Genomic DNA, 21,333 nt, shown 5'->3' with positions numbered 1-21,333 from the left:
TTTGCGTGGCACTCTCACAGCGCAAGCCTACATTGATGTTTTAAGCACCTTCTTGCTCCCCACTGTTGAAGAGCAATTCGGGGATGGCGATTGCATCTTTCAACACGATCGAGCACCTGTTCATATTGCACGGCCTGTGGCGGAGTGGTTATACGACCATAACATCCCTGTAATGCACTGGCCTGCACAGAGTCCTGACTTGTCCTATAGAACACCTTTGGGATGTTTTGGAACTCCGACTTCGTGCCAGGCCTCACCGACCTACATCGATACCTCTTCTCAGTCAGCACTCCGTGAAGAATGGGCTGCCATTTCCCAAGAAACCTTCCAGCACCTGATTGAAAGTATGCCTGTAAGAGTGGAAGCTGTCATCAAGGGTAAGGGTGGGCCAACACCTTATTGAATTCCAGCAGTTCCGATGGAGGGCGCCACGAACTTGTAAGTCATTTTCAGCCAGGTGTCCGGATACTTTTGTTCACATAGTGTATATTGTGGACATTAGAGACAATATGAAAAGGGCTGTATTTTGTTTTATCGACGATGTTTGACTTTAAAAGAACAAAACTCCTTGCAAGTTCAATATTCCACCTATTTTGTGGCAGCGAAAACAACATAAATTCATCACCGACATTAATGAAACTTATACAGTGAACACTAAAGACAAAATAAAGAGAAATACATTTTGTTAAATCGGAAACCACGGTATTTAAGGCTGTAAAGAAAAAACTCTCCAACTTCAATATTGCACCTTTTTGTGTCAGTGAAAACCAGACAAATCATCTCCGATTGTAATGAAATGAAACTTATACAGTTAACGCTAGAGACAAAATGATGAGACCTGTATTTAGTTATGTCGGCTATCGGGTGATTTAAGGGGGAAAAGTGTGGAGTGGAAGACAGCACTTTTATGGCTTAAGACAATAATGTATACAAACATTTTGTCAAGAACTTGTACCACAAGAGGTTTGGCCATGATACAAGTGTTTGGTTGGCAATTGATAAAGTGTCAATATTTTTTATATATCAAGAATTACTTTATACCTTTACATAAAGGTGACCGACAGATGACGCCCGAGGAAGGAAGACTCAGGTGGTTTCCCATACAAACAATGAATCTTAGTACTTTCACTTCTTTCTCAGTTATTGTCTGATGAAGATAACGTTAAGTTGTCGAAACCGTTACACTGTATTTTAGTTTTAATAAATAAGTATATATATATACTCTGATTAGAAGTGTTAATTATTCCTTTATATGTGATACCGCGAAATAGATGTTTCATAGATCAACTCCATACTTCCGTTCAACAGCTTGTTGTACTCTTTGTTTACAATGAAACTCAGGAGTATTTCTTTTGATTTGCCTCTTCTCCTTATCGACCTCACAGTTTCACATGGAGATATATCTCAATTGATCATCCATCCCTTGGTGTTGTTTTTCAACAACATTGTCTGACATTGTTGTACTTAAAAACGTAATTTGAACAATTGAAAGTAGTTTCTGGTTTAACATGTGTGACCATCTCACATACATCTTATAGTGGTTGGATGCTCCACTTACATAGAACTCACGCAATGGCCTTTCAGTTTAGAGAGAAAATAGCGAACCAACTACCTTTCCATTTCACTTATTAACTGGACAATGATCACACCTTTTGTTCAGCTTACCGCACCGAGCATGCTGCTTCATCACTTTTATTGGGAATTGCATCATTGGGGCTTTTTCCCCAATCAATACTCACAAACTGAACAATGTGGTTGAAAATCTCAGATCCCATGACGACAGTTTACAATTAGATACTTTCTCTCAAAAAGCAAGTCAATTCTGAACTGTCGATTATGAATAGTGTATTAACTGTTGAGTTACGGTTGCACGAATTAAAACATGAGCTTTCATGACAATTTTGTCAGGAGAAACATCAATGCCTACGAATGACTCACTTATTATCTAGTGAAGAAATCCTGCAATCGTTTGATAACATCGATCTCAAGTATTAACGATGCGTATTCTTCCCATGGAAAAGAGATAACAAACTGCTCAGCAACACTGTTTCTTGCGTTAGATTTCGGTCTTTTCTGTAGAACAACTAAATAATCTTATTTCAGTATGATTTACAAATTGATATCATTTCCATTTTTCACTAAAGATCTTCTTCGTTTAGTCCACTTATGTTATGCTCTTATATCGTATCAAGAATGTACATTAGTTAAAACCGCAGAAGCTTTTTCGGTTTAGTCTTCTGAACCTCATTTACAAGCGTAACGATGTTACTTACCCTGTAGATTCTTAGGATTGAGAATAGAAATCGTATGTAAAGCTGTGTCATGTGCATGTTGTTTCACAAACTCAATCATCACAGTGTATAAACAATCTTATCTTTTACAATTCTTCAATGGGTTGTGATACTTTTGCTATCTGGCCACATTGACCTAAAAAACTACAGGATTTTCTGGAATTTCTCAACAGTCGTCATCCTAAAATTAAATTTTTATCGTGGAATTTGAGCGGAAAAGATGCCTTCCTTTCCTGGATATTCAACTTCGCCATAAACCTGATAGAACATTAAGACACAACTTATATAGGAAGTCGACAAATGCGGATCTTTATCTTAATGTAAGCAGCTGTTATCACAGGTCATAACATCTTACAGTGCTAAACATCTTAGCCCACAGAGCAGTCTTCGTAAGTGACCGTGAAGGTTTACAACAGGTATTCAATGGCTACAGTCCTACTGAGATCAACATGGCCATAAAAGGGGCAATTACTTCCCAACACAAAGTAATCAAAACAGTCAAGTGAGGATTATCTATGTACTATTGTATTGCCTTTCATCGGACACACCTCTTGTAAACTCAATGAAATACTTACCAGACATTGTATAAGAGTTATTCACAAATCTCCAGCCAACACCAGATCTTTACTCAAACCAGTGAAAGACAACTTTCATCTGCACACTCGTGGAGTACATCGTATACCGTATGAATATGACAGAGCATACATAGAACAAACAGGACGCACCATAGAACAAAGATGCAAAGAAGCAACAGCTGTACATAAGATTTCAGTAATCCGAAAAGTCAGGTCTAGGAGAGCATAGCTTAGAGCTGGGACACAAAGTCAATTTTACGAATACCACCATAGTAGCCAAGTGCAGTAATTTTTGGGACAGAATAATAAAGAAAGCCATAGCCATCTCATGTGAAAGGAACAGTCTGAATACAGAAAAAGGATTTCAGCAGAGTCCTATCTGGTCAACCCTTTTCAGTAACAAAAAAGAGGTGTTCAACACAGCTATTTTTCGTAGCCACAACAACAGCCAATCAGTAGCCAACATTTCCCTCAGCAAATTACAAGCCCCTATTCATATCTCCGCTCCTAAATAGTCACCATGTATATATGCCCACATATCTCCGTTCTCTTCATCACAATCCCTGGAGATGAATGCAATGTCTACATTCGAAACGTCGGATGTCAATATATATGCCCACATATCTTCGGTCTCTTCATCACAATCCCTGGAGATGAATGCAATGTCTACATTCGAAACGTCGGATGTCAATATTTCACCTGGTTTCCCCGAGAACACTTACTAAAATCAAGTCTCCAGGAAAAATGCAGTTCTTTCTTCAGAATTCAATTTGATTGGCAAAGGTGAAGTTGATGATTTAAGGATTTTGGTTTACTCGAGAACCAGTTGATGCATGAGGACGAAATATGCCCAGGATACACAGGGCCAAAAGTGTATTAATCGAATTTATTGACTGAAATTATATTCAAAGTAGAAGAAGTACAAATCAGTTATCCAGTTTCAACATTGATCACTATAGAGCAGAAACGATTATGGATAGCGAGAAGTAGTCTTGAGCAACCGATTAAGCGTCCCAGAAATACGTTTAATTTCTGTTCTTAACACTGTACTAAAACCAGGAGCGATGGAAATTCACTACAAATTCCAGTTTCAATATTGATTTAATAGAGGAAAAATGATAAGAGATAGAGGAAAAGCAGTTTCTTTCAACCAATTAAGAATTCTGAAGATAGGTATTATATTCTCCCTTAATCATCTATCCAAATCGAAAGAGGCAGAAATCAATCACTTCCAGTTTTAACGTTGATTGCTATAGAATAAAAAAAAAAACGATAATACATAACGAGAAAATGTCCCCTGCAATCAAATAAATGTCCCAAGAATATATTCCATCTCCATTCTAATCTCTCTTCTAAAACCACAAACGACAGAAATCTATTACCACTTCTGGTTTCAACATTGAAAATATACCATACTATACAAACAAAATATCTTAACGTGTTACATTGCTGCTTGTTACGAACATACAAGAGAAGGAATCAACATGTACTAAATTTGGTATACGGTGACTTTTGAAACGAAAGACATGACCATATTCATTTGCAGGGAATGGTGACCCCCCATCCTAAACAAGGGAAAATATATTACTATTTTTACAATATTTTAAACCTTTAGTGAACAAGACACGAAAAGAAGTATGCATTTGAGGGTATTCTGGTTCATAAAATATAAATATGATTCATTCGCGCAAATTAATATGGAAAACGGAATCAGGTACAAAATGTTCTCCACGATAAAATCAGAATAATATTTGCTTTATTCGGTATATACGAGAAGGGAAAGGATTGTGCGAAACTAACAGAAATCATATTATATAAGATTTAGCAATAGACACAATTACATTTTTTGTTTATTTATTTGCAGATGCATGTGCATACATTAAGTGCTAGTTTTAATTGAGGTAGGTTGAGAGTAGATTCATATCTAAGGATAAACTTGTGCGTGCTTCTACTTGTGTGTCCCAGGCTGTGACAATCTGAAAGAGTAAAGAAATCATTTGTAAAGAGAATCTACATAAGAGCACAGACAAAATCTTCAATTATATAATTTTTATCATTACTTATGTAGCATACATAGATAGTACGTAATGTAGAACTTTAACCAGGAGGTTGGGTGCTTCTTTAAACGATAGCAAATATATTTCCATACTACATGCCTTTCACAATAAAGACCTTCACTTCTTATAAATATGTTGATCCATTTTGCATACTCGTTAATTTTGTATATATATCTTAAAGAACTCATGGGTGCTTCGATAATAGGAGATCTTCCGTTCAAATATTGAAGCTGAGACTTCATTAACAATCTAACTATACGGCAAAACATATCCTGAAAGAATCAAGGAGTGGTTTACTCTTGGGTGAATTTTTTGGACGATTTCTCCAAAACAACTCAGGCGATTTTGTTGGTATTAATAAATAAATATTTCATTAATAAGCTGACATTATAGCATAAGTCATTCGTTCTTTAAAAATTCACAATGGGTAGTTTATTCTTGCGGCTGAGTTTCTTTTCTAGCGTTTTTCTTATAAACATCTCAGGCGGTTCTCTTTATCACTATCTAAAAAAAAAATACATTAGTGTTTCGATACCTTTTAGAAATTACTTTTGAACAGTGTTTTAATATGTCAGAAAGTGTTTAAGTTTTGTATTAGTGAACAAAAGAATGCTCAAAATGCATTCTAACAGTGGTTAATAAGACCTACCTTAAAGTGTTCAAAATGTACCTGAACTTCTGATGTGTTCGATTAGTATACATTTAGAAGTGGCTTTATCATAGATAGGACACTTTACACATTACCGACACTCCTTGAACAACATCAGATTGCACTTATTCATCCTCTTTTTAGATATTGCTGCTTGCCAGATATAGAAAAGTATTTGGGGGAAGAGGAGCATTTCCTCAAAGCACTTCATTGTTAATATGTTAGTAATACAAGCTAAGATTCCGTTGATGGCCGTCCGTGATCGACATGTTTAAGACATGTATTTTCACAACAAAATATGTAATTATCTTCTTTAACGTTTTCCGTATTCATTTGGCTCAGGCTAAGGTTGTCTGTGTATAGGTTCAGGCTCACCATCATTAAAGGGAAATGTGTTAAGAGGTTCATACTCGTATTCGCCCGAACTGCGTGTTGCTAACCTTAATAAGGTTCAGGAGAGCCCTATATCGCATCCATTTTCCTCACAAGGTTTGCGGTCACCTAGGCTTGGGCTCAGTATCAACGAGGATCTTATGGACTCGTGCTTACGTTCACTATTTTCATTGGAACGTGTGTTCACTCTGACTTCTGGCTCGCTATAGACTTATTTGCCACTCATGTTCAAATGTTCTCTCGTGTTCAGTTATTTAGCTCAAGGTTGATTGAGCCCAGGAGTCAGGCTCACGAGTTTGAAGAACTCTGCAAATTATATTACCACCTATATGTGATCGTTAGGTCAAAATAAAGTTATCATAAGTGTGTTTTCCAATTATGTCCCAGATATAGACATATGAGTGCAAAAAAAAAAAAAAAAAAAAAAAGGAATATAACTTTGCAAAGTGCTCAACAAGAAGTTTATCTTTTTCTTTCTTTTAAAAATTATATCCTACTGGAAACAAGTTAAGAGATTTACCGCTTTTTTGGTGACCGAAGAACACTTTTTAACCCATATTCTCCATTAAATCTGTTTGAAAGCTGTTTAAATTCCGTTTTTTTTTTTAAATATATATACCGTGTTTAAATACCCGATTACAGTGGGACTTCGATAACTGAAGAGAATAGATAAAAATTCGAGTTATCGAGTTTTCCAAGTTATCATGGTGGTCACAACAAAAATTCTAGCTGCCGAGGTTCCGCATTCTTCATTAAAAGTGATCTCTATAGCTCGAAGTGTTACTCGTTTAACTTTTATAATTCGAAGTTGTGAAAGTTCCTCAAATTAAATAAGATGACTAGTAAAAATAGAATAGTGCACATGTATTGTTTTACAACATTAAAAACTATTGAATGTGCTACAGCATACATTATCAACAAACAGCAATAAAAATTATTGAATGTGCTACAGCATGTATTATCAACAATAACAATTACGTAAAAGCATAGAGCTATAGCTTCGAGCTATCGAAGCCTCATCAAGAGAAATTGGAATTATAGAGGTAAACTTTGACATGCAGATACGAAAGTTCGAGTTACCGAGGATTTTAAATATGACTTCGAAACCCTAAAAATTCGACTTATCAAGCTTGTAATTTTTAAATATTCGACTTACAGAGGTTACTTTAACGTTGGAGAGTTCAAGGGAATCTGAACACATTCGAGTTATCAAAGAATTGGAGTTATCGAGGTCCAACTGTATTTTATTAGTAACCTATAATTTTAAGTAAACGGCTTCAAATGAATATATGCAACAGACAGTTTACTTCTTCGGACGAAATTTCCCGAAAACCATTATAATTATACTCGTATGTAAATGTTTACTCGTAAATGTTTTAGTAACAACTGTAGTATAACGTGATTTATTTTTTAAAAAATGGAGTAAGAAACTTTAGTACGGTGGTCTGCACTGTTTTATTTTATTTATGCTTCCAGTCGAAAGTACGAAATGAAATGGTATATCATATCATATCGGTTATTCTATTTATATAGTTTCAAACCCTCATTCCGTAACCATTCCTTAGTGATAACAACTTGAAGAACATTAAATATATTATTTGATCTCATTAGTTAAGTGTTCAGTGCTTATATTTTTTGAACGATATAGTTAAATTTGAAATTGATAGTTGAAATAAATTTTGAATTTCTCGTAAGTTGTAAGCTGCAATAATAAATTTTAAAGAATCTAAATCAACATACCTAGTGCCTTGTTTAATTTATTTTGCTTCAGATGCTAACGTACCTAAGTGGGAACTCCGGAATATATTTTGTTTCCAACAGCATACGATGAGGACCTCCCTTGAGTATCAATCTTCTTTCAAAGAGAAATTGGTTTCTTACCATGAACTTTGCTTTTCTTTGCCTTTAACATAAAACAATAATAGAATTATATGATTTTACCTAATTGGACTATTAATATATTTAATTGAAAATATCATGCAATATAATATACGAGGGAAAGTCAGAAAGTAAAGGGACGAGAAAAGGTACATTTATTCTAATGATAGAAAGCTGAAACGTATTTTTCTACATAGTTTTTCCCTACCCTTCATACCCTTCAACGCACTTTTCCCAATGTTTCTCCAGTTTTTTGGTTTCGTCGAAAAAAAAAAAAAAAAAAAAAAAAAGTTTTTCAGGTTGCACCTGTAATCAATTTTCCACCGTGTGAATGACTACCTGATGGTTGACGTTTAAATTTATTGACTTCTGGTGATGATAGGTGTTTTCAAATCATGCTCGTAGCCTTACTCTCCGGTTCGTGATTATGTACCCAAGTTTCATCTACAGTATGATTCTGACAGTATTTCGTCCACTATGATTCATTTGTTTTCCATCACCATACCCTTAACGACTTTCAAATTGTCCTCAGTCGTTGACGTCGATGGCCTGCACGATCCCTTCTCGTCGCATAAAGAACTTCTTTCCTGTTTGAAACGCTCTATCCATTTGTAGATCTTGCTTTGTGATAAACAGCTATCACCATACTGCGCTTGCATTCGTCGAATAATTTCCGCAAGTTTAACACCTTCCGCAAACAATAAACGAATCGTTGCCTTCATTTCCTCCTTGGTGCAGATCGACAATGGAGCTGCCATGTTTAACTGTCTGCCACACTCCAACTACTAACGTGGGTATAAGAATGACACGTTGCATAGAAGTGTTGCAGACGACACCAATTCAGCGCTGGATACTAGCAATGTTACCAAACCCTCGTGCGAGAAATTGCATAAGTCCCTTTACTTTTCGACTTTTCCTTGTATATTTGGATTATGAGTTCTAAACATAGATCATGTTATAGATAATCAGACATTTCATGTACTAAACGTGCTAAAAAGCATTTTTTTGTTAATGCTAAATTCATATATATATATATATATATATATATATATATATATATATATATATATATATATATATATATATATATATATATATATATATATATATATATATATATATATATATATATATATGCGATTGTGTGTGTGTAACAAATTTTGTTCCATCTTCCTTGGGAAATAAAAAATGTAATATGAGTTTACATAGACATATTAATCAGCATTTCTCGTAGTTGGTTATTGCTTTTAATCTTTGTTACGTAATATTCATAAAGATCTTCTACAAAAGTATTTTTAACACCATATTAATAATATTGAATACCGTAACACGTTTGCTTTCCAGCCAGTTGGTTTACCAACGGTTTACGGTCTTTGAAACATATTTACCTTTGAAACCGTAACAGAATGAATGAAACAAATTTTATTATATTCATTTGAAAGGTACACTCTTAAGCTATTTTCCCACATAATCACCATACAAATTAAGGCACTTATCATACTGTGGTATAAGTTTTTTAATAACGTCGTGGTAGAAATCTGTCGCCTGCGATTTCAACCACTGGTTTACACTGGCAACCAGTTCGGTGTCAATATCAAGGAGTTGTGTAGCGAGCCATATCTTCATCGCTGGGAAGACGTGGTAGTCGCTCGGCACCAAATCCGGGCTGTATGGTGGGTTATCGAACACTCTCATCCAAAACCATCCAAGTGCTCGTGGGTACACTTGGCCGTGTGTGGTGGTGCACCATTGCCTCACTCGGCCTTCACTCATAATTCCATGTCCATACACTTCACACAGTTGGCGATAGATTTTAATTGGCTTGTGGATTTTTGCGAACAAAAACCTAATCACAGAACGCACCTACAGGAGACGGGATTTCCTATTGCAGCACACATTGTAACACGCCACAGAAAGCACAGGAAGAGCGTCACAGTCCTCACGGTACCACATCTCGATGAGTACTGAGTGTGGCATCATTCTGATACCAAGATGGCGACTCAAGCCCCTCCCACTGCCATGATGTGCCATAACGTCTGCTACTTTCTGGACAGACCTCGTATATATATATATATATATATATATATATATATATATATATATATATATATATATATATATATATATATATATATATATGGGGAATTGTGCTTCTTCTCCTTTTTAGAATTGAGCTATTTTTAAAGGATTGACTTTACATAATTAATTCTTCGAGTCTAGTTAAAATGTTCCTTGCTTTTTATAAATTAATTTACTTTATATATCGAATAAAGATAACTCACTGTATTTACTACCCGACAGTAAGTTGTTCTTTCGCTACTTTTTTTTAGGTTAAAAAAACGTCCCTCGGCTTGGAATTGGTATCAGTAACACCGCCGGTACAGTAGACGTCAACTTCTATGGACGTAATAAGAAAAATATCATCATAAATAGACTCAGTGTGGCCAAGTCAAGCAATTCTTCCTTTAATTGTAGTGGATTTTGATTTTAGTCGAGTTAGAAATGCCAGTTTTATGTTGCTTATCTTGGTATTTAACAGACATTTTGAGTATTTACAGCAGAAAAGTGCATAAAATGTATATTAATTTTGAATAATTTATTAGCATTTAGCAAATAAATGTATTCCTTATGGTTTGCACGCTTCACTAATAAATTTCACTTCTTTCTTCTATTTTCCTTTTTCGTTTCCGGAAGGTCGGCTTACGATCTGCGGTATATCTATTTAATTAACTATCACAAAATTTAATTTTCGCAAAGATATCTCATTTAGCTAAGTTTGAATAAGAAATCAATAAAATCATCTTCATGAGACAATGTTAATTGCATATTTGATTGTTTGGTATCGTTTTGAGGGGGGTTATCTTTCCGAGTTTGATTTTTTTTTTTTTAAGGAATGTTCAAGAAAGACAGCTGCATTTGCTTACCTGCTTGCTGTAATGTTTTTTTTTTTTTTTTTTTTCGTAAAAGTGATGGACTTCGAACTAAGCTATCGGATACAAAATGCTACGAGCCCTTGAATTCCCATTTCACGAGGCTTTTGTCTAGGAGACATTTGAGTGACGCATAAAGGCGAGTTTTGATAAGTGTATTTGTTACATGATTATAGTGCGTCAATAAGTAACCAACATAATTAATTGCATGTCGCAATTATGACAGCACGTCGGCGACAAGGTTTAACTTTGGTTCAGTTCCTGTACAATTAGCACTATAAATCGTGAAAAAGAAGCTGTAGAAACGTGGAAAATGCGAAGCAGCTGCGTAAACAGTTAAGTAATCAAAGAAAACTCAACGTTAAACTAGCGCTTACACTACGGTTCGTACATGATGTGTTTTGAAAACCAAGAACTAGACTTCAAATCTGTTTTTGTCTGAAATAAAATGCTATGTTACTTTCATGAAAATACTGGTACTCATATATGGATTTTCAGTTAAGGTTTTGACTATACATTCTACACTTACCACTCCATCTCCGCACTGGACATCTGTAAAAATTAGAAAAATATATTATTAATGTGAAAACTGTTTAGTTAGCGTAGGAAAACTGTTTAAGATCACATAACAATTTTAAAATATGGTATACAACCCAATTGTCATCTTAAGAAAATACGAGGATTCTAGATATATTGAAAAATCACTTTTAATTATAGTCTTTCCAGAGAAAAAATGACCGATTTTTCTTTGTCAAGGAATCACCAGCACCATCTATGGAGAACATATGTACTACGTAGCGTTATATTTTGAGTATATTATGTCAAAGTTGCAAAGCTCTAACAGCGAAAGTCCATGTGTACGGATCTTGTGACGACAGTATCTGATGAACCTCGGTCGGAAAGTAAGCAATGGGGCAACGTATGAACATTAAATTGGATAAGAATTAAACAGATATGTTTCATATGATTCAAACTGTTTACGGTAGTGAAGCATTGCTGTAAGAATGTTGTTCAAGTACAGAGGTTGTTCAGCCTACGTTTGGCCGATTTCGTTCCTTCCCCCTCCCGGGCAGAATGGACTCACCCGAACTGGCTCGTGGTGTCCAGGAGTGTTGTGCAGTGGCTTCCTGAGAACGGAGTTGTTTTTCCGAGCGGACGACAATAACGCAGGAAACAGGACCATTGGTGTCAGCGTTGTGTTAAATTTGTTTCCAAGTGTGTGGGTTTGCCCTCTGTGACCAAAATGCCGCCCAAACTAAGCCGGTTTTGGGAAGGCTATGTTGCGGTTCTTTATGACGCCCACTTTAGTGTTTCTGTCATTAGAAAACAGTGCAAGAAGAATGGTTGCAACATCAGTTTAAATGTAACAAAAAATGTTATTAAAAGTACATGGGCAACGAAGCTCCACCATTTGGATCACAAACTAAGTTGCCTAGGAAGCGGGAATGCACTAAGGCCACCTCCACCATGCAGAGGAAACTTCGCAAAATGGCAATGCAAGAAAATCCGCCAACACAAAAGTGTATGGCTAGTCGTCTTGAATTGTCTTTGGGGACTGTGAGCCGGACTTTACGCCATCAACTAAAGCTGGAAAAAGTGTTGAAAGCTCGCGGCCATCTTCTCACGGATGCTCACCAGAAGGAACGAAAGTGTAACGCCCGGAAGCTGTACGAACGGCATTTGGCAAAACAAAGGTGGTTGTACGTTGTAACGCTCGATGAAGCATGGATTTACCTTTCCGACTGCGGCAAACCGAGAGCCATCATGCACCGAGAGAAAGACGCCAAGAACTTCAGAAGGTGGGTCCGTGTCTGTAAAGAATCCTTCCCAAAAGAGTTCATGGTCGTTCTGGCTACTATTACCGCGGTAAACTGAAGATTCGTAGGGTGGCGAAAAACTGCAAAATAAATTCGCTGTATTTTCAGGAACAGATCATGCGGCCGATCTACGAGCGTGTGATTCCAACAGTGTACGGAAATGACGCCAATCTGGTGCTCATTCACATGGACAAGGCCGCATCACATACCTCACGATCGTCCCTCGCATTCTACAGGGAGATGGAGGAGGCAAGTGGTATACAGGTGATACCTTTCAATGAGGTTGGCCATGGAGTTTATCTTCTGCTATTCCTTTGTGATAACAATTTGAAAAATTAGTTCCATTGTACTACTGATTTGTATCATCGTAAAATACTAGTAGATAAAGGTTTCCTAATAAACGCAGTCATTAACAAACCTCCACTCTGAGACATGAGACACAAGAATGAGTGCAAGGTACTCAGTACTGAATAAATGCTGGGAATAGGTAGCGGAAAAATTGAAAGTTTTTGTTATTTACACGTTCATGGTAATATTTGAACCCTTTGTCATATTCCTTACATACATTTTTTGAAGAATTTCTGAATAAACTAGATACACCGATTTGGTATAAAGCAGTTAAAAATACGTTTTTAAGACAAAAAATAAATATACAAGATTACAGAAGTAGATTACAGATTACAGAAGTATGTGTACACTTAACAGGATGAAAATTCTTATTTCGACCTCACGTTTATATTGTTATTATTTTGTCGCTCTTTAAAACACGAAATGATACGTGTGCAAGAACTACAGAATATTATTTCGGATTAAGGATACGAATTTTTTTTTATATCTTTGTGTACTTTTGTACATGGTACCGTGGAAATTAAAGTTATGAAAAATGGTGCGTATTCCGTTTCCATTAAGAGATCTATTTTACATTAATGCTATAATACGTTCACTAAGAGACCTCTCTTCTCAAATTAGTCAATTGTTTGGAAAATCTGCAAGCATATTAGTGCCCCTGAAGGGGGATTTCAACGATTTCATCCACTCCCTGCGTGTCTGACAATATTCATTTTATACATTTGTTGTTTTTGTAACTAGTGACACTTCAGGACAGTTCCATCGACTTTAGTTAATCCGTCAAAGTTATCTACATCCCTTTTCAGAATTGTTCATATACTAGTTCAAGTATTCCACCTCAGCTGAAGTTACATTTTTAATATTATGGTGGTTACGAAATCTCCATGGAGAAAACATCCAATTCTCTTCTTTGTGTTATTTACAATTTGTACTTTAATTCATGAATGAATGAAGAGCTTTTGTCTTTCTACAATTTCCAGTGACTTCACACAGCCATGCTAAGCTTGAGTTACATCCATTTGTTGTATCTTCCTTTTAGTTTTTAATATTTCACCCTCAGAAAGAAAAAAGGTGCTAAGTGCCACTTTCCTTGATTTCCAACTAAGTGCATATCATGACTACCGATTTCATGTTTAATGTTGTGTAGAAACGAGGCAAGTGGCAGGATACTATATGAAAGGTCTGCAGCGAAAACTGAATTCTAGAAGAAAGAATCGGAATTAATTAGTGTTTCATTCGTTTTTATGCTCTCCTGAGAAATTTGCATTTTGGCGCTTAGCACCTTTCTGCTTTCAGAGGGCAATTTACTTTTCCGTTTCTATAGTTCTGTATTCCAGTCCTATTTTCCCCGTTATACAAGTATCTAAAGTTATTCCGTTGAGGATTTCGAGCAATAGCAAACTGGAATATTCGCTAAACCCTGACATGGGTTACTAATACCATGTCATTAAATATATAAAGTGTTCTAAATTTTCACAAGTAGTAAGTGCACTGTGAAATAAATTAGAAGTTATAATCAGTATTCCGTTTTTTTAGTATAGTGTTTCTATTAACCTCTGTCTATCCCTTAGACATCGCCAAAACAGATAAGTACTTGCATTTAATGGCTTGCAATATATAATTGAACCTGAGAAAAAATTACATATCCGAAACCAGGATTAAATAATTTTCTTCTGGTGTTTTGCTACCAATATTTAAATTTTTATTTGATAGTATCAAGTAAGGATTAAAATACCGGTCATATATATTGCTAGTAGGATTATATGGATTACCGGCCTTGTTCGGAATACCAGAACAATTTTTGGCCTGTCAATAAAATACCGGTTAGTTAGCAATCCCAGTCAAAGGTTCCAGCGGCGTTAGCTCTGAGACAAGTCATTGAAATGGGATCATAGAAATTGATACAAAATTTATTGCAAAATTAGGACAAAACACAATAACAACAAATACAAGTTCAATAAAACCATAGAAAATGAAACCATCATCATTTTTTCAACTCCTTACATTTTATGTTACCCAACGTTAAGCACGCACTTTCGTATTAAGAACAAAATAATAAAATAGAAAGGAAAAGAACTACACTCGTTCAATTGTGAAGTCTTACTTACCAACTAATATAGCAAGAAACAATAGAGCTAATATAACAATCTTCATTTTTCTTGGTTCTTCCTGTGTTGCAGAAACAATGGTGTATGTGTTCAAAGTGAGAAATCCGAAATATTTATACCGTTTAGATTCTGATACAAAACAGTTTGCAACATTTCAAATGATAACAGAGTTCTTCTGTGATAATAAAAATCCTAATCTCACAGCATTTTATGTGTACATGAACTATACATTTTCCATTTCTACAAAAATAAGAACTTTATTTTATGTCTGTTTCCACATTAAAAAACTTTGGAAGTATTATGTTTACTAATAAAAAAATATATACTCTAACAGTACAAGCAGAGATAAATTCTATATTTTATGTATAGTGTTCAGTTCATTATTGACATAAACTGTGTTATCTTTACTGTTATACTTATCTCTTTCAGCTGTTCGAATGAAGTAACTTTCCTTAACCCTGTATTTTCCGTATGCAAGTGACAATAGACTGTTTGTGAATTACGTAAAGTATGAGATGTTGTAAGGATTTTATCGTTTGAGAAATTTCTATAGATCTATATTTCTATATGTATTAGGTTTGTGATTAATCCAATAAAAAATTAAGGATTAATCGATTAAAAATCTACCAATTTTAAATTAATCGATAATAGGTACTTTTCAAAAGTTAATTTTAAATTGATAATCGTTGATGTAAATATATATCGATTAAAAAAATATTCCTTATTTTTGCCTTTAAAAACCATATAAAATAGATTTTTCAATACAGATTATTCTGTGGCTATTGAATATTGTGACCTTTAAGCCAAGATCAATGTGTCATTTTCTCAAAGAAATTCCTAATAGGGAATATGAATGATATTCGTAGTTGAATTGCCGCAGACTCTAAAATAAAATCGGGGTGATTGATCATACAATCATTCTTTTTCATATTAGGTCCAAAGTGTGTTCGAGAGGGTGTCTTCCTCTTCTACCTAATCTTAGCAAAACAATGTATTTGAGGAAGTTTTATTAATAGTTCTTTCCCGACACTTAAAGTTTCTTTCAGGTCTTCTAATTTTTCTATATTATTTCAGAGTCCCTGGAAGTAATATTTATTTCACATAAAAAGCTTCCAACTGTACGACGCAGTCTTACATTATTTTTATTAATAAAGTTTATATAGTAGTATATTTAAATGTTATCATTAATTTGCATATCAAAATGGAAATGGTTTTCTTTATTTTCATATATTATTTATATTATTAATTAACTTAGAATCATATTTATTTTTATTTCCTAAGTATTGGTAATATTATAGTTTATATCGAGAATGTAACTATAGATATTGGATTTCGTATATAGAAAGATAGACTCTAGTGAGTTAGATTTTTTAAAGGCAAACTTGTAGAAGACAACTAAGCTCCAAAAGGTCAGTCACCTATGCTTGGTCAGCCTAGCCAACTATACTGTGAGTTGAAACTAAAAATTACTGTTTTATTTCTGTTAAGCAGATATAAGAATACTGTATAGAACTAAAAAAAAAAAAAAACATAAAACACCCTGAGTTGTAACACTAGCGAAAAGGCGACAGAAAGTCGGATATTTGTCTATTGTCAAAATTTAACACATAGATATAAAAACAGAAGGACAAAGAGGTGTGAAAATTTAAGGATAAAGAAGGTGGTGTAACTTTACGCCTAAAGAAATGCGAGTTTGCTAAGCTGAAAATCAAAATTTTGGGTTTTGAATTGTCACATGAAGGAATTGATAAAGGCAATAAAGGCAATAGTAATGAGAGCCCAAATTCAGGTCATAACGGGAGAAGGGAAGGAGTTCAATCACCCCGTAATGAGCGCTACCCTTCACCTGAAAATAGACAAAACCACAGGGGACAGCGAGGTTCGAGAAGGGGAAATAACAGTACACTGAATGGAAGTAAAAATCAAAACAACTATATTCCGGAGCAACAAATACAACTGCTAGAAACCTATCATAATAGCGAAGGACAAGGTTACCAAACTAACCAAAATGCACCCAGTGTGACAGGTGGTCCTCATTATAACAACTGATGCTTTCCAGCACATACAGCGGGAAAGTTGGATGTAGTACTTGTGAATAGAACATCTGATATCCAACAGACGAATAAAGCCCTGTGTGTGCTCGCAAACAATAGTTCTGACTTGGCAGACGATAATGAAACATATGTTAAAAGTATTGAGGAGAATGAAAATAAATGTGTAAAATGCGAAGAAATAAATAGTACTCAAAATTATGAAAGTAATACTAAAGACACTATTTCATTGTTATTGAAAGATGGTAGAAAGGTAGAATTAGAGAGGGAAACATTTAATGAGGCAAATGGAATTGTTGATAATCTGTTAGATACAAAAGACGACCCAGTTGTGAGAAACAATGTAGTAGTATTACTAGAGATAAATGTAAATATTTATACTCAATCTGTAAATGCATTGTTAGATTCTGGAGCAAGTATATCCACAATAAATAACAATTTATTTGAAACGATACTAGGTAGCCAAAGACAACCACCATTTTTAAAAGCAAACAACATAAAAGTTACTTCAGCGTTCGGTAAGAAGATCGCCACGGTCAAAGGTCAAACTCTTCTTGAGGTTATTGTACAGGGGAAAACTTATTATACAGTTGGCATCATTGTAGAAGGATTAAATAAAGATGTGATATTAGGATCCCAATTTTTCGTAGAATTTGCTGCTATTCTAGATTATTCAAGAGCGCTGTTGATATTACAAAGACCCCACTATATTGAGGTTAACTTTAGAGATCAAGAAATATCGAGTGATGATTTAGTTCTTAGACAATTAGAGGAATCATTGCAAAGTGGCATTATTAGTGAGTTAAGTGAGAAAAGTGAGATAGGAGAGAATGTAGAAAGTATACAGTTTCCTAAGGTAGGATTGGGGAATTCAAAGGCGAGGCTATTTGATAGTGACCCCACACTGCAGTTGGGTAAAAGAGTATTCCCAACTCCCACAGAACTGAAAGAAAGAGTGTTGTCTCCCGAAGAATGGGAGAAAATCAACACAAAGGCCACTGAGAAAGATATTTATGAACATGTAAATAACTATAAAGATCTCACTCATGAACAAAGGGGTAAATTAGCGTCCGTGTTAATAAAACACATAGACATTTTTGACGAAAAGCCAGGAACAAAAATTATGAACATAAGATAGAACTTACAGATCCTACACCAATAAAATCAAAAATGTATCCTTTTCCTCTTAAATACAAAAATCAGATACAAAATGAAATTCATCGGTGGTTAGCTTTTAATATTATCAAGAAAGCACCTAGTGAGTATAATCATCCGTTGGTGGTCGTTGAGAAAACGAATGGGTCTATTCGTTTATGTTTGGATGGCCGTAAGTTATCAAAAGTGATAAAAAGCGAATTAGATAAACCTCTTCCAGCAGTTGAGATATTACAATCACTAAGTGATAAATCTTTCTTTACTAAGCTAGATATAGTTGAGTTTTTCCTGAATGTAAAAGTCAGAGAAGAAGACCAAACACTCCTTGGCTTTGTGTATGAAGGCCTCTCATACTGTTTTATGAAATTACCTTTTGGAACTAAGACAGTAGTAAAAGACAAACTTTTCCCCCAGTACCGTTATGTACTATAATTAATTTAGAAAGTCAATGTCCTAAGAATGGGTGTGTTGGCAGACGGTCTGGTAGGTCATTAGGGGTTGATGACATGATTACGTGGATTTGGAAAGTTCTTATGTTTCTTTTTTAGCTGTGATGACATGTATGTATTGTTGGAAAGGTCGTGTCCTCTTTTTCGAGTCTGTATACGTGTCTGTACAGACTCTATACTGGATATTTTTAAAAATAATAATAATGGAAATTTAAATTTGAATTTTAATTGGTTCGATTTGAATTAAATCTGTTGATATGATGAAACGTTATGACAATGAGATGAAGACCCAGTTCGAATCTCATATTATACAAATGGGTTTGACTAATAGAAACTCACATTGAGAAATATATATATAATTTGGAAAACTGAAATATTTGAGTCCCACCATTATGCCTGTTAGGCTAAAGGAGATGGTGATTATTTTATTTGTCAAACAATATGTGAGAGAATAAAAGATATTCTCCTAATAAATCGGTTTTTATATTGCTTCGCTTTACAAAGAAAGCTCTTAAAAGTATATAGAAAGTGGGGACTTGCAAATTATTTATATTCTCCTAATAAATTAGTCGTAGCAACTTATTTTTATTTTAGTTTGATCACTTCATTAGAAGTTCGGTGTTAATTATTTATTGGTTCGAATGCCAGAGCATACTAGTTGTAAAAATGTTTCGAAAATATTTTAAAAATAAGAAGCTGAGAACACTTACAGTGTGTAAAAGTTTATGTGATACGTACTGAGAATGAACCTGGGACCCCAAGCTCCGGAGGTGAATGTTGTATTGTACTGAGAATGAACCTGGGATCCTTAGCACCAGGACCCCAAAGCTCCGGAGGTGAACGCTGTATGAGAGAATTATTGTAACCCTCACATGTAACTTGGAGAAAAAACCCATATTGGGAGATAGGAAATGTGTGTGTGTGTGTGTGATTTGAATAGTTTATTTATTTATTTTGTTAACATTCATTTTTATTGATTTGTTTATTGCTTATAGCTAACTCCGTGTTTACAGCCATGTTTCTAAGTTTGAAATACGGACTGACTGAATTGTTCTTCCGTCCCTCACAGAAGGCGATCTTAGAATGAACACAGTTTTATTTTTGTAAATGGCTTCACTTCCGGGTAAGTGACCTATACGCGTTTTCCCTTGCTTACGTTAGAACTTTGAGTGGTGACACACATAGTGTCAATGTACTTTTTTTTAAATTTTATTTCCGCTTGTTAATATGTACTGAAATATCCTTAGACGCTTTCCCCTTGCCCGTGAGAAGTCTGACTGGCGACATACTGAAATATTTTGCATTAACTATGATTGTCACTGCGATAGTTATCTCCAGTGATGAAGAAAACAGATAGAAATTTAATGTTTCTTCAATTTTACAACATGTTTTGGACAAACACATAAATGTATTTTTGTGGCAATATCTGATTTTGGCAATGTGAAAGTTTTACTTGTACGCATTTCCTTAATTAGTTGAGAAAGTGCGTATATGTTTTAGAACCGCACATCGCTACAGGGGGCAATGTCGATACCCTGTCCTGAATGAGGAAAAATGGTAGCTTTTCCTTGAAAGGTCATTTCCTGTTGAGATTTCTACAGCGGTTGATGAACTTGTAAATCAGAATTTTTTTGATTTCCTGGTGGAGCAATGAATAATTTGATGCTATCGAGTTTTAAACATGATGACTTTATTTATAATTAATGAAAAAAACGGTTTTGAAAACCTGATGAAAAGATGATGGTTGGGGGAGGGACACAATGAAATCCTTATAAATACTACCGAAATAAAAGTTTATTATTATTGTTAGTTACATACTGCAATAGTGCATATTGAAAAACTTTATTCTTGTGTTTTTATTGAAGTTTTTCGTCGTTGATTCTAACAGAAGGAAGTTTGATTTTTAAGGTGAGAACTTTTTTAAATGCTAAACTAACTCGTATTATTCACTTAATTATAATGGAAGTTTTTAAATAATTATTGATAAACTACGCGAGTTGCTTTTGAGAAATTGAACTTGGGACTATTTATATTTGTCTAATAAACTTACGACCATTTTGTAATCATGACAAGAGGGATAAGATTTGTGACAGACTGCAAACACTTGAAATGGAATTGCGATTTTCTATTACTAAAGTTATTATTATTATTATTATTATTATGAATATACGGCTATGTTTCCCTTAAGAATCGCCATTATGATTACCAAGGGCTAAAGACGAACCATTTGCTTTTAGAGTTTTATTTGCTTAATTATAGTATGCTTAATTACAATATGTTTGATTCATTTGTTACGATTTTTTACTGTTACACCGATTGTGTACTGAAACATGATCACTTTAAAATCAGTTATACCTGATATATATATGTACGCTGTACAGATGTGACTTGAACTGCTTAAGTAAGATCATTTTGCCGATAGATGTTTTAGAAGTACGCTTTGGTACCATAGCTGATAATCTTTTAGGAACACATTTATTCATGTACTAAGACTAGTATTTTGCATAAAGAAAGAAAGAAAGAAAGAAAAAAAAAGCTTTAGTTTGGGGAGGGGAAGTAGCGCTTTGGCCCACATTATAATTTAAATTTTTGTGTTTTAATAGTAAATATTACTGAATGTTAGTTATTTGCG

The 21,333-nt window shown here is 34.6% G+C and overlaps 1 long non-coding RNA gene across 1 annotated transcript in view; it reads right to left on the bottom strand.

Annotated features, from left to right (window-relative positions):
- Positions 1-4,711: 4,711 nt before the first annotated feature.
- Positions 4,712-21,333, bottom strand: part of LOC145691712 (uncharacterized) — a 168,021-nt gene continuing 151,399 nt past the window's right edge. The window contains exons 1-4 of the long non-coding RNA XR_014132508.1: positions 15,047-15,191; positions 11,303-11,325; positions 7,706-7,868; positions 4,712-4,842 (exon numbers count right to left, since the gene is read on the bottom strand). This is a non-coding gene — a long non-coding RNA (uncharacterized LOC145691712). Of the gene's footprint in view, positions 4,843-7,705; positions 7,869-11,302; positions 11,326-15,046 lie in introns of the transcript that reaches the window.

The sequence above is a fragment of the Thermobia domestica genome, chromosome 8 (assembly GCF_964235325.1).
Source record: "Thermobia domestica chromosome 8, izTheDome1.hap1.1, whole genome shotgun sequence".
Taxonomy (NCBI): Eukaryota; Metazoa; Arthropoda; class Insecta; order Zygentoma; family Lepismatidae; genus Thermobia; species Thermobia domestica.
This window is presented reverse-complemented; position numbering and strand designations above follow the sequence as displayed.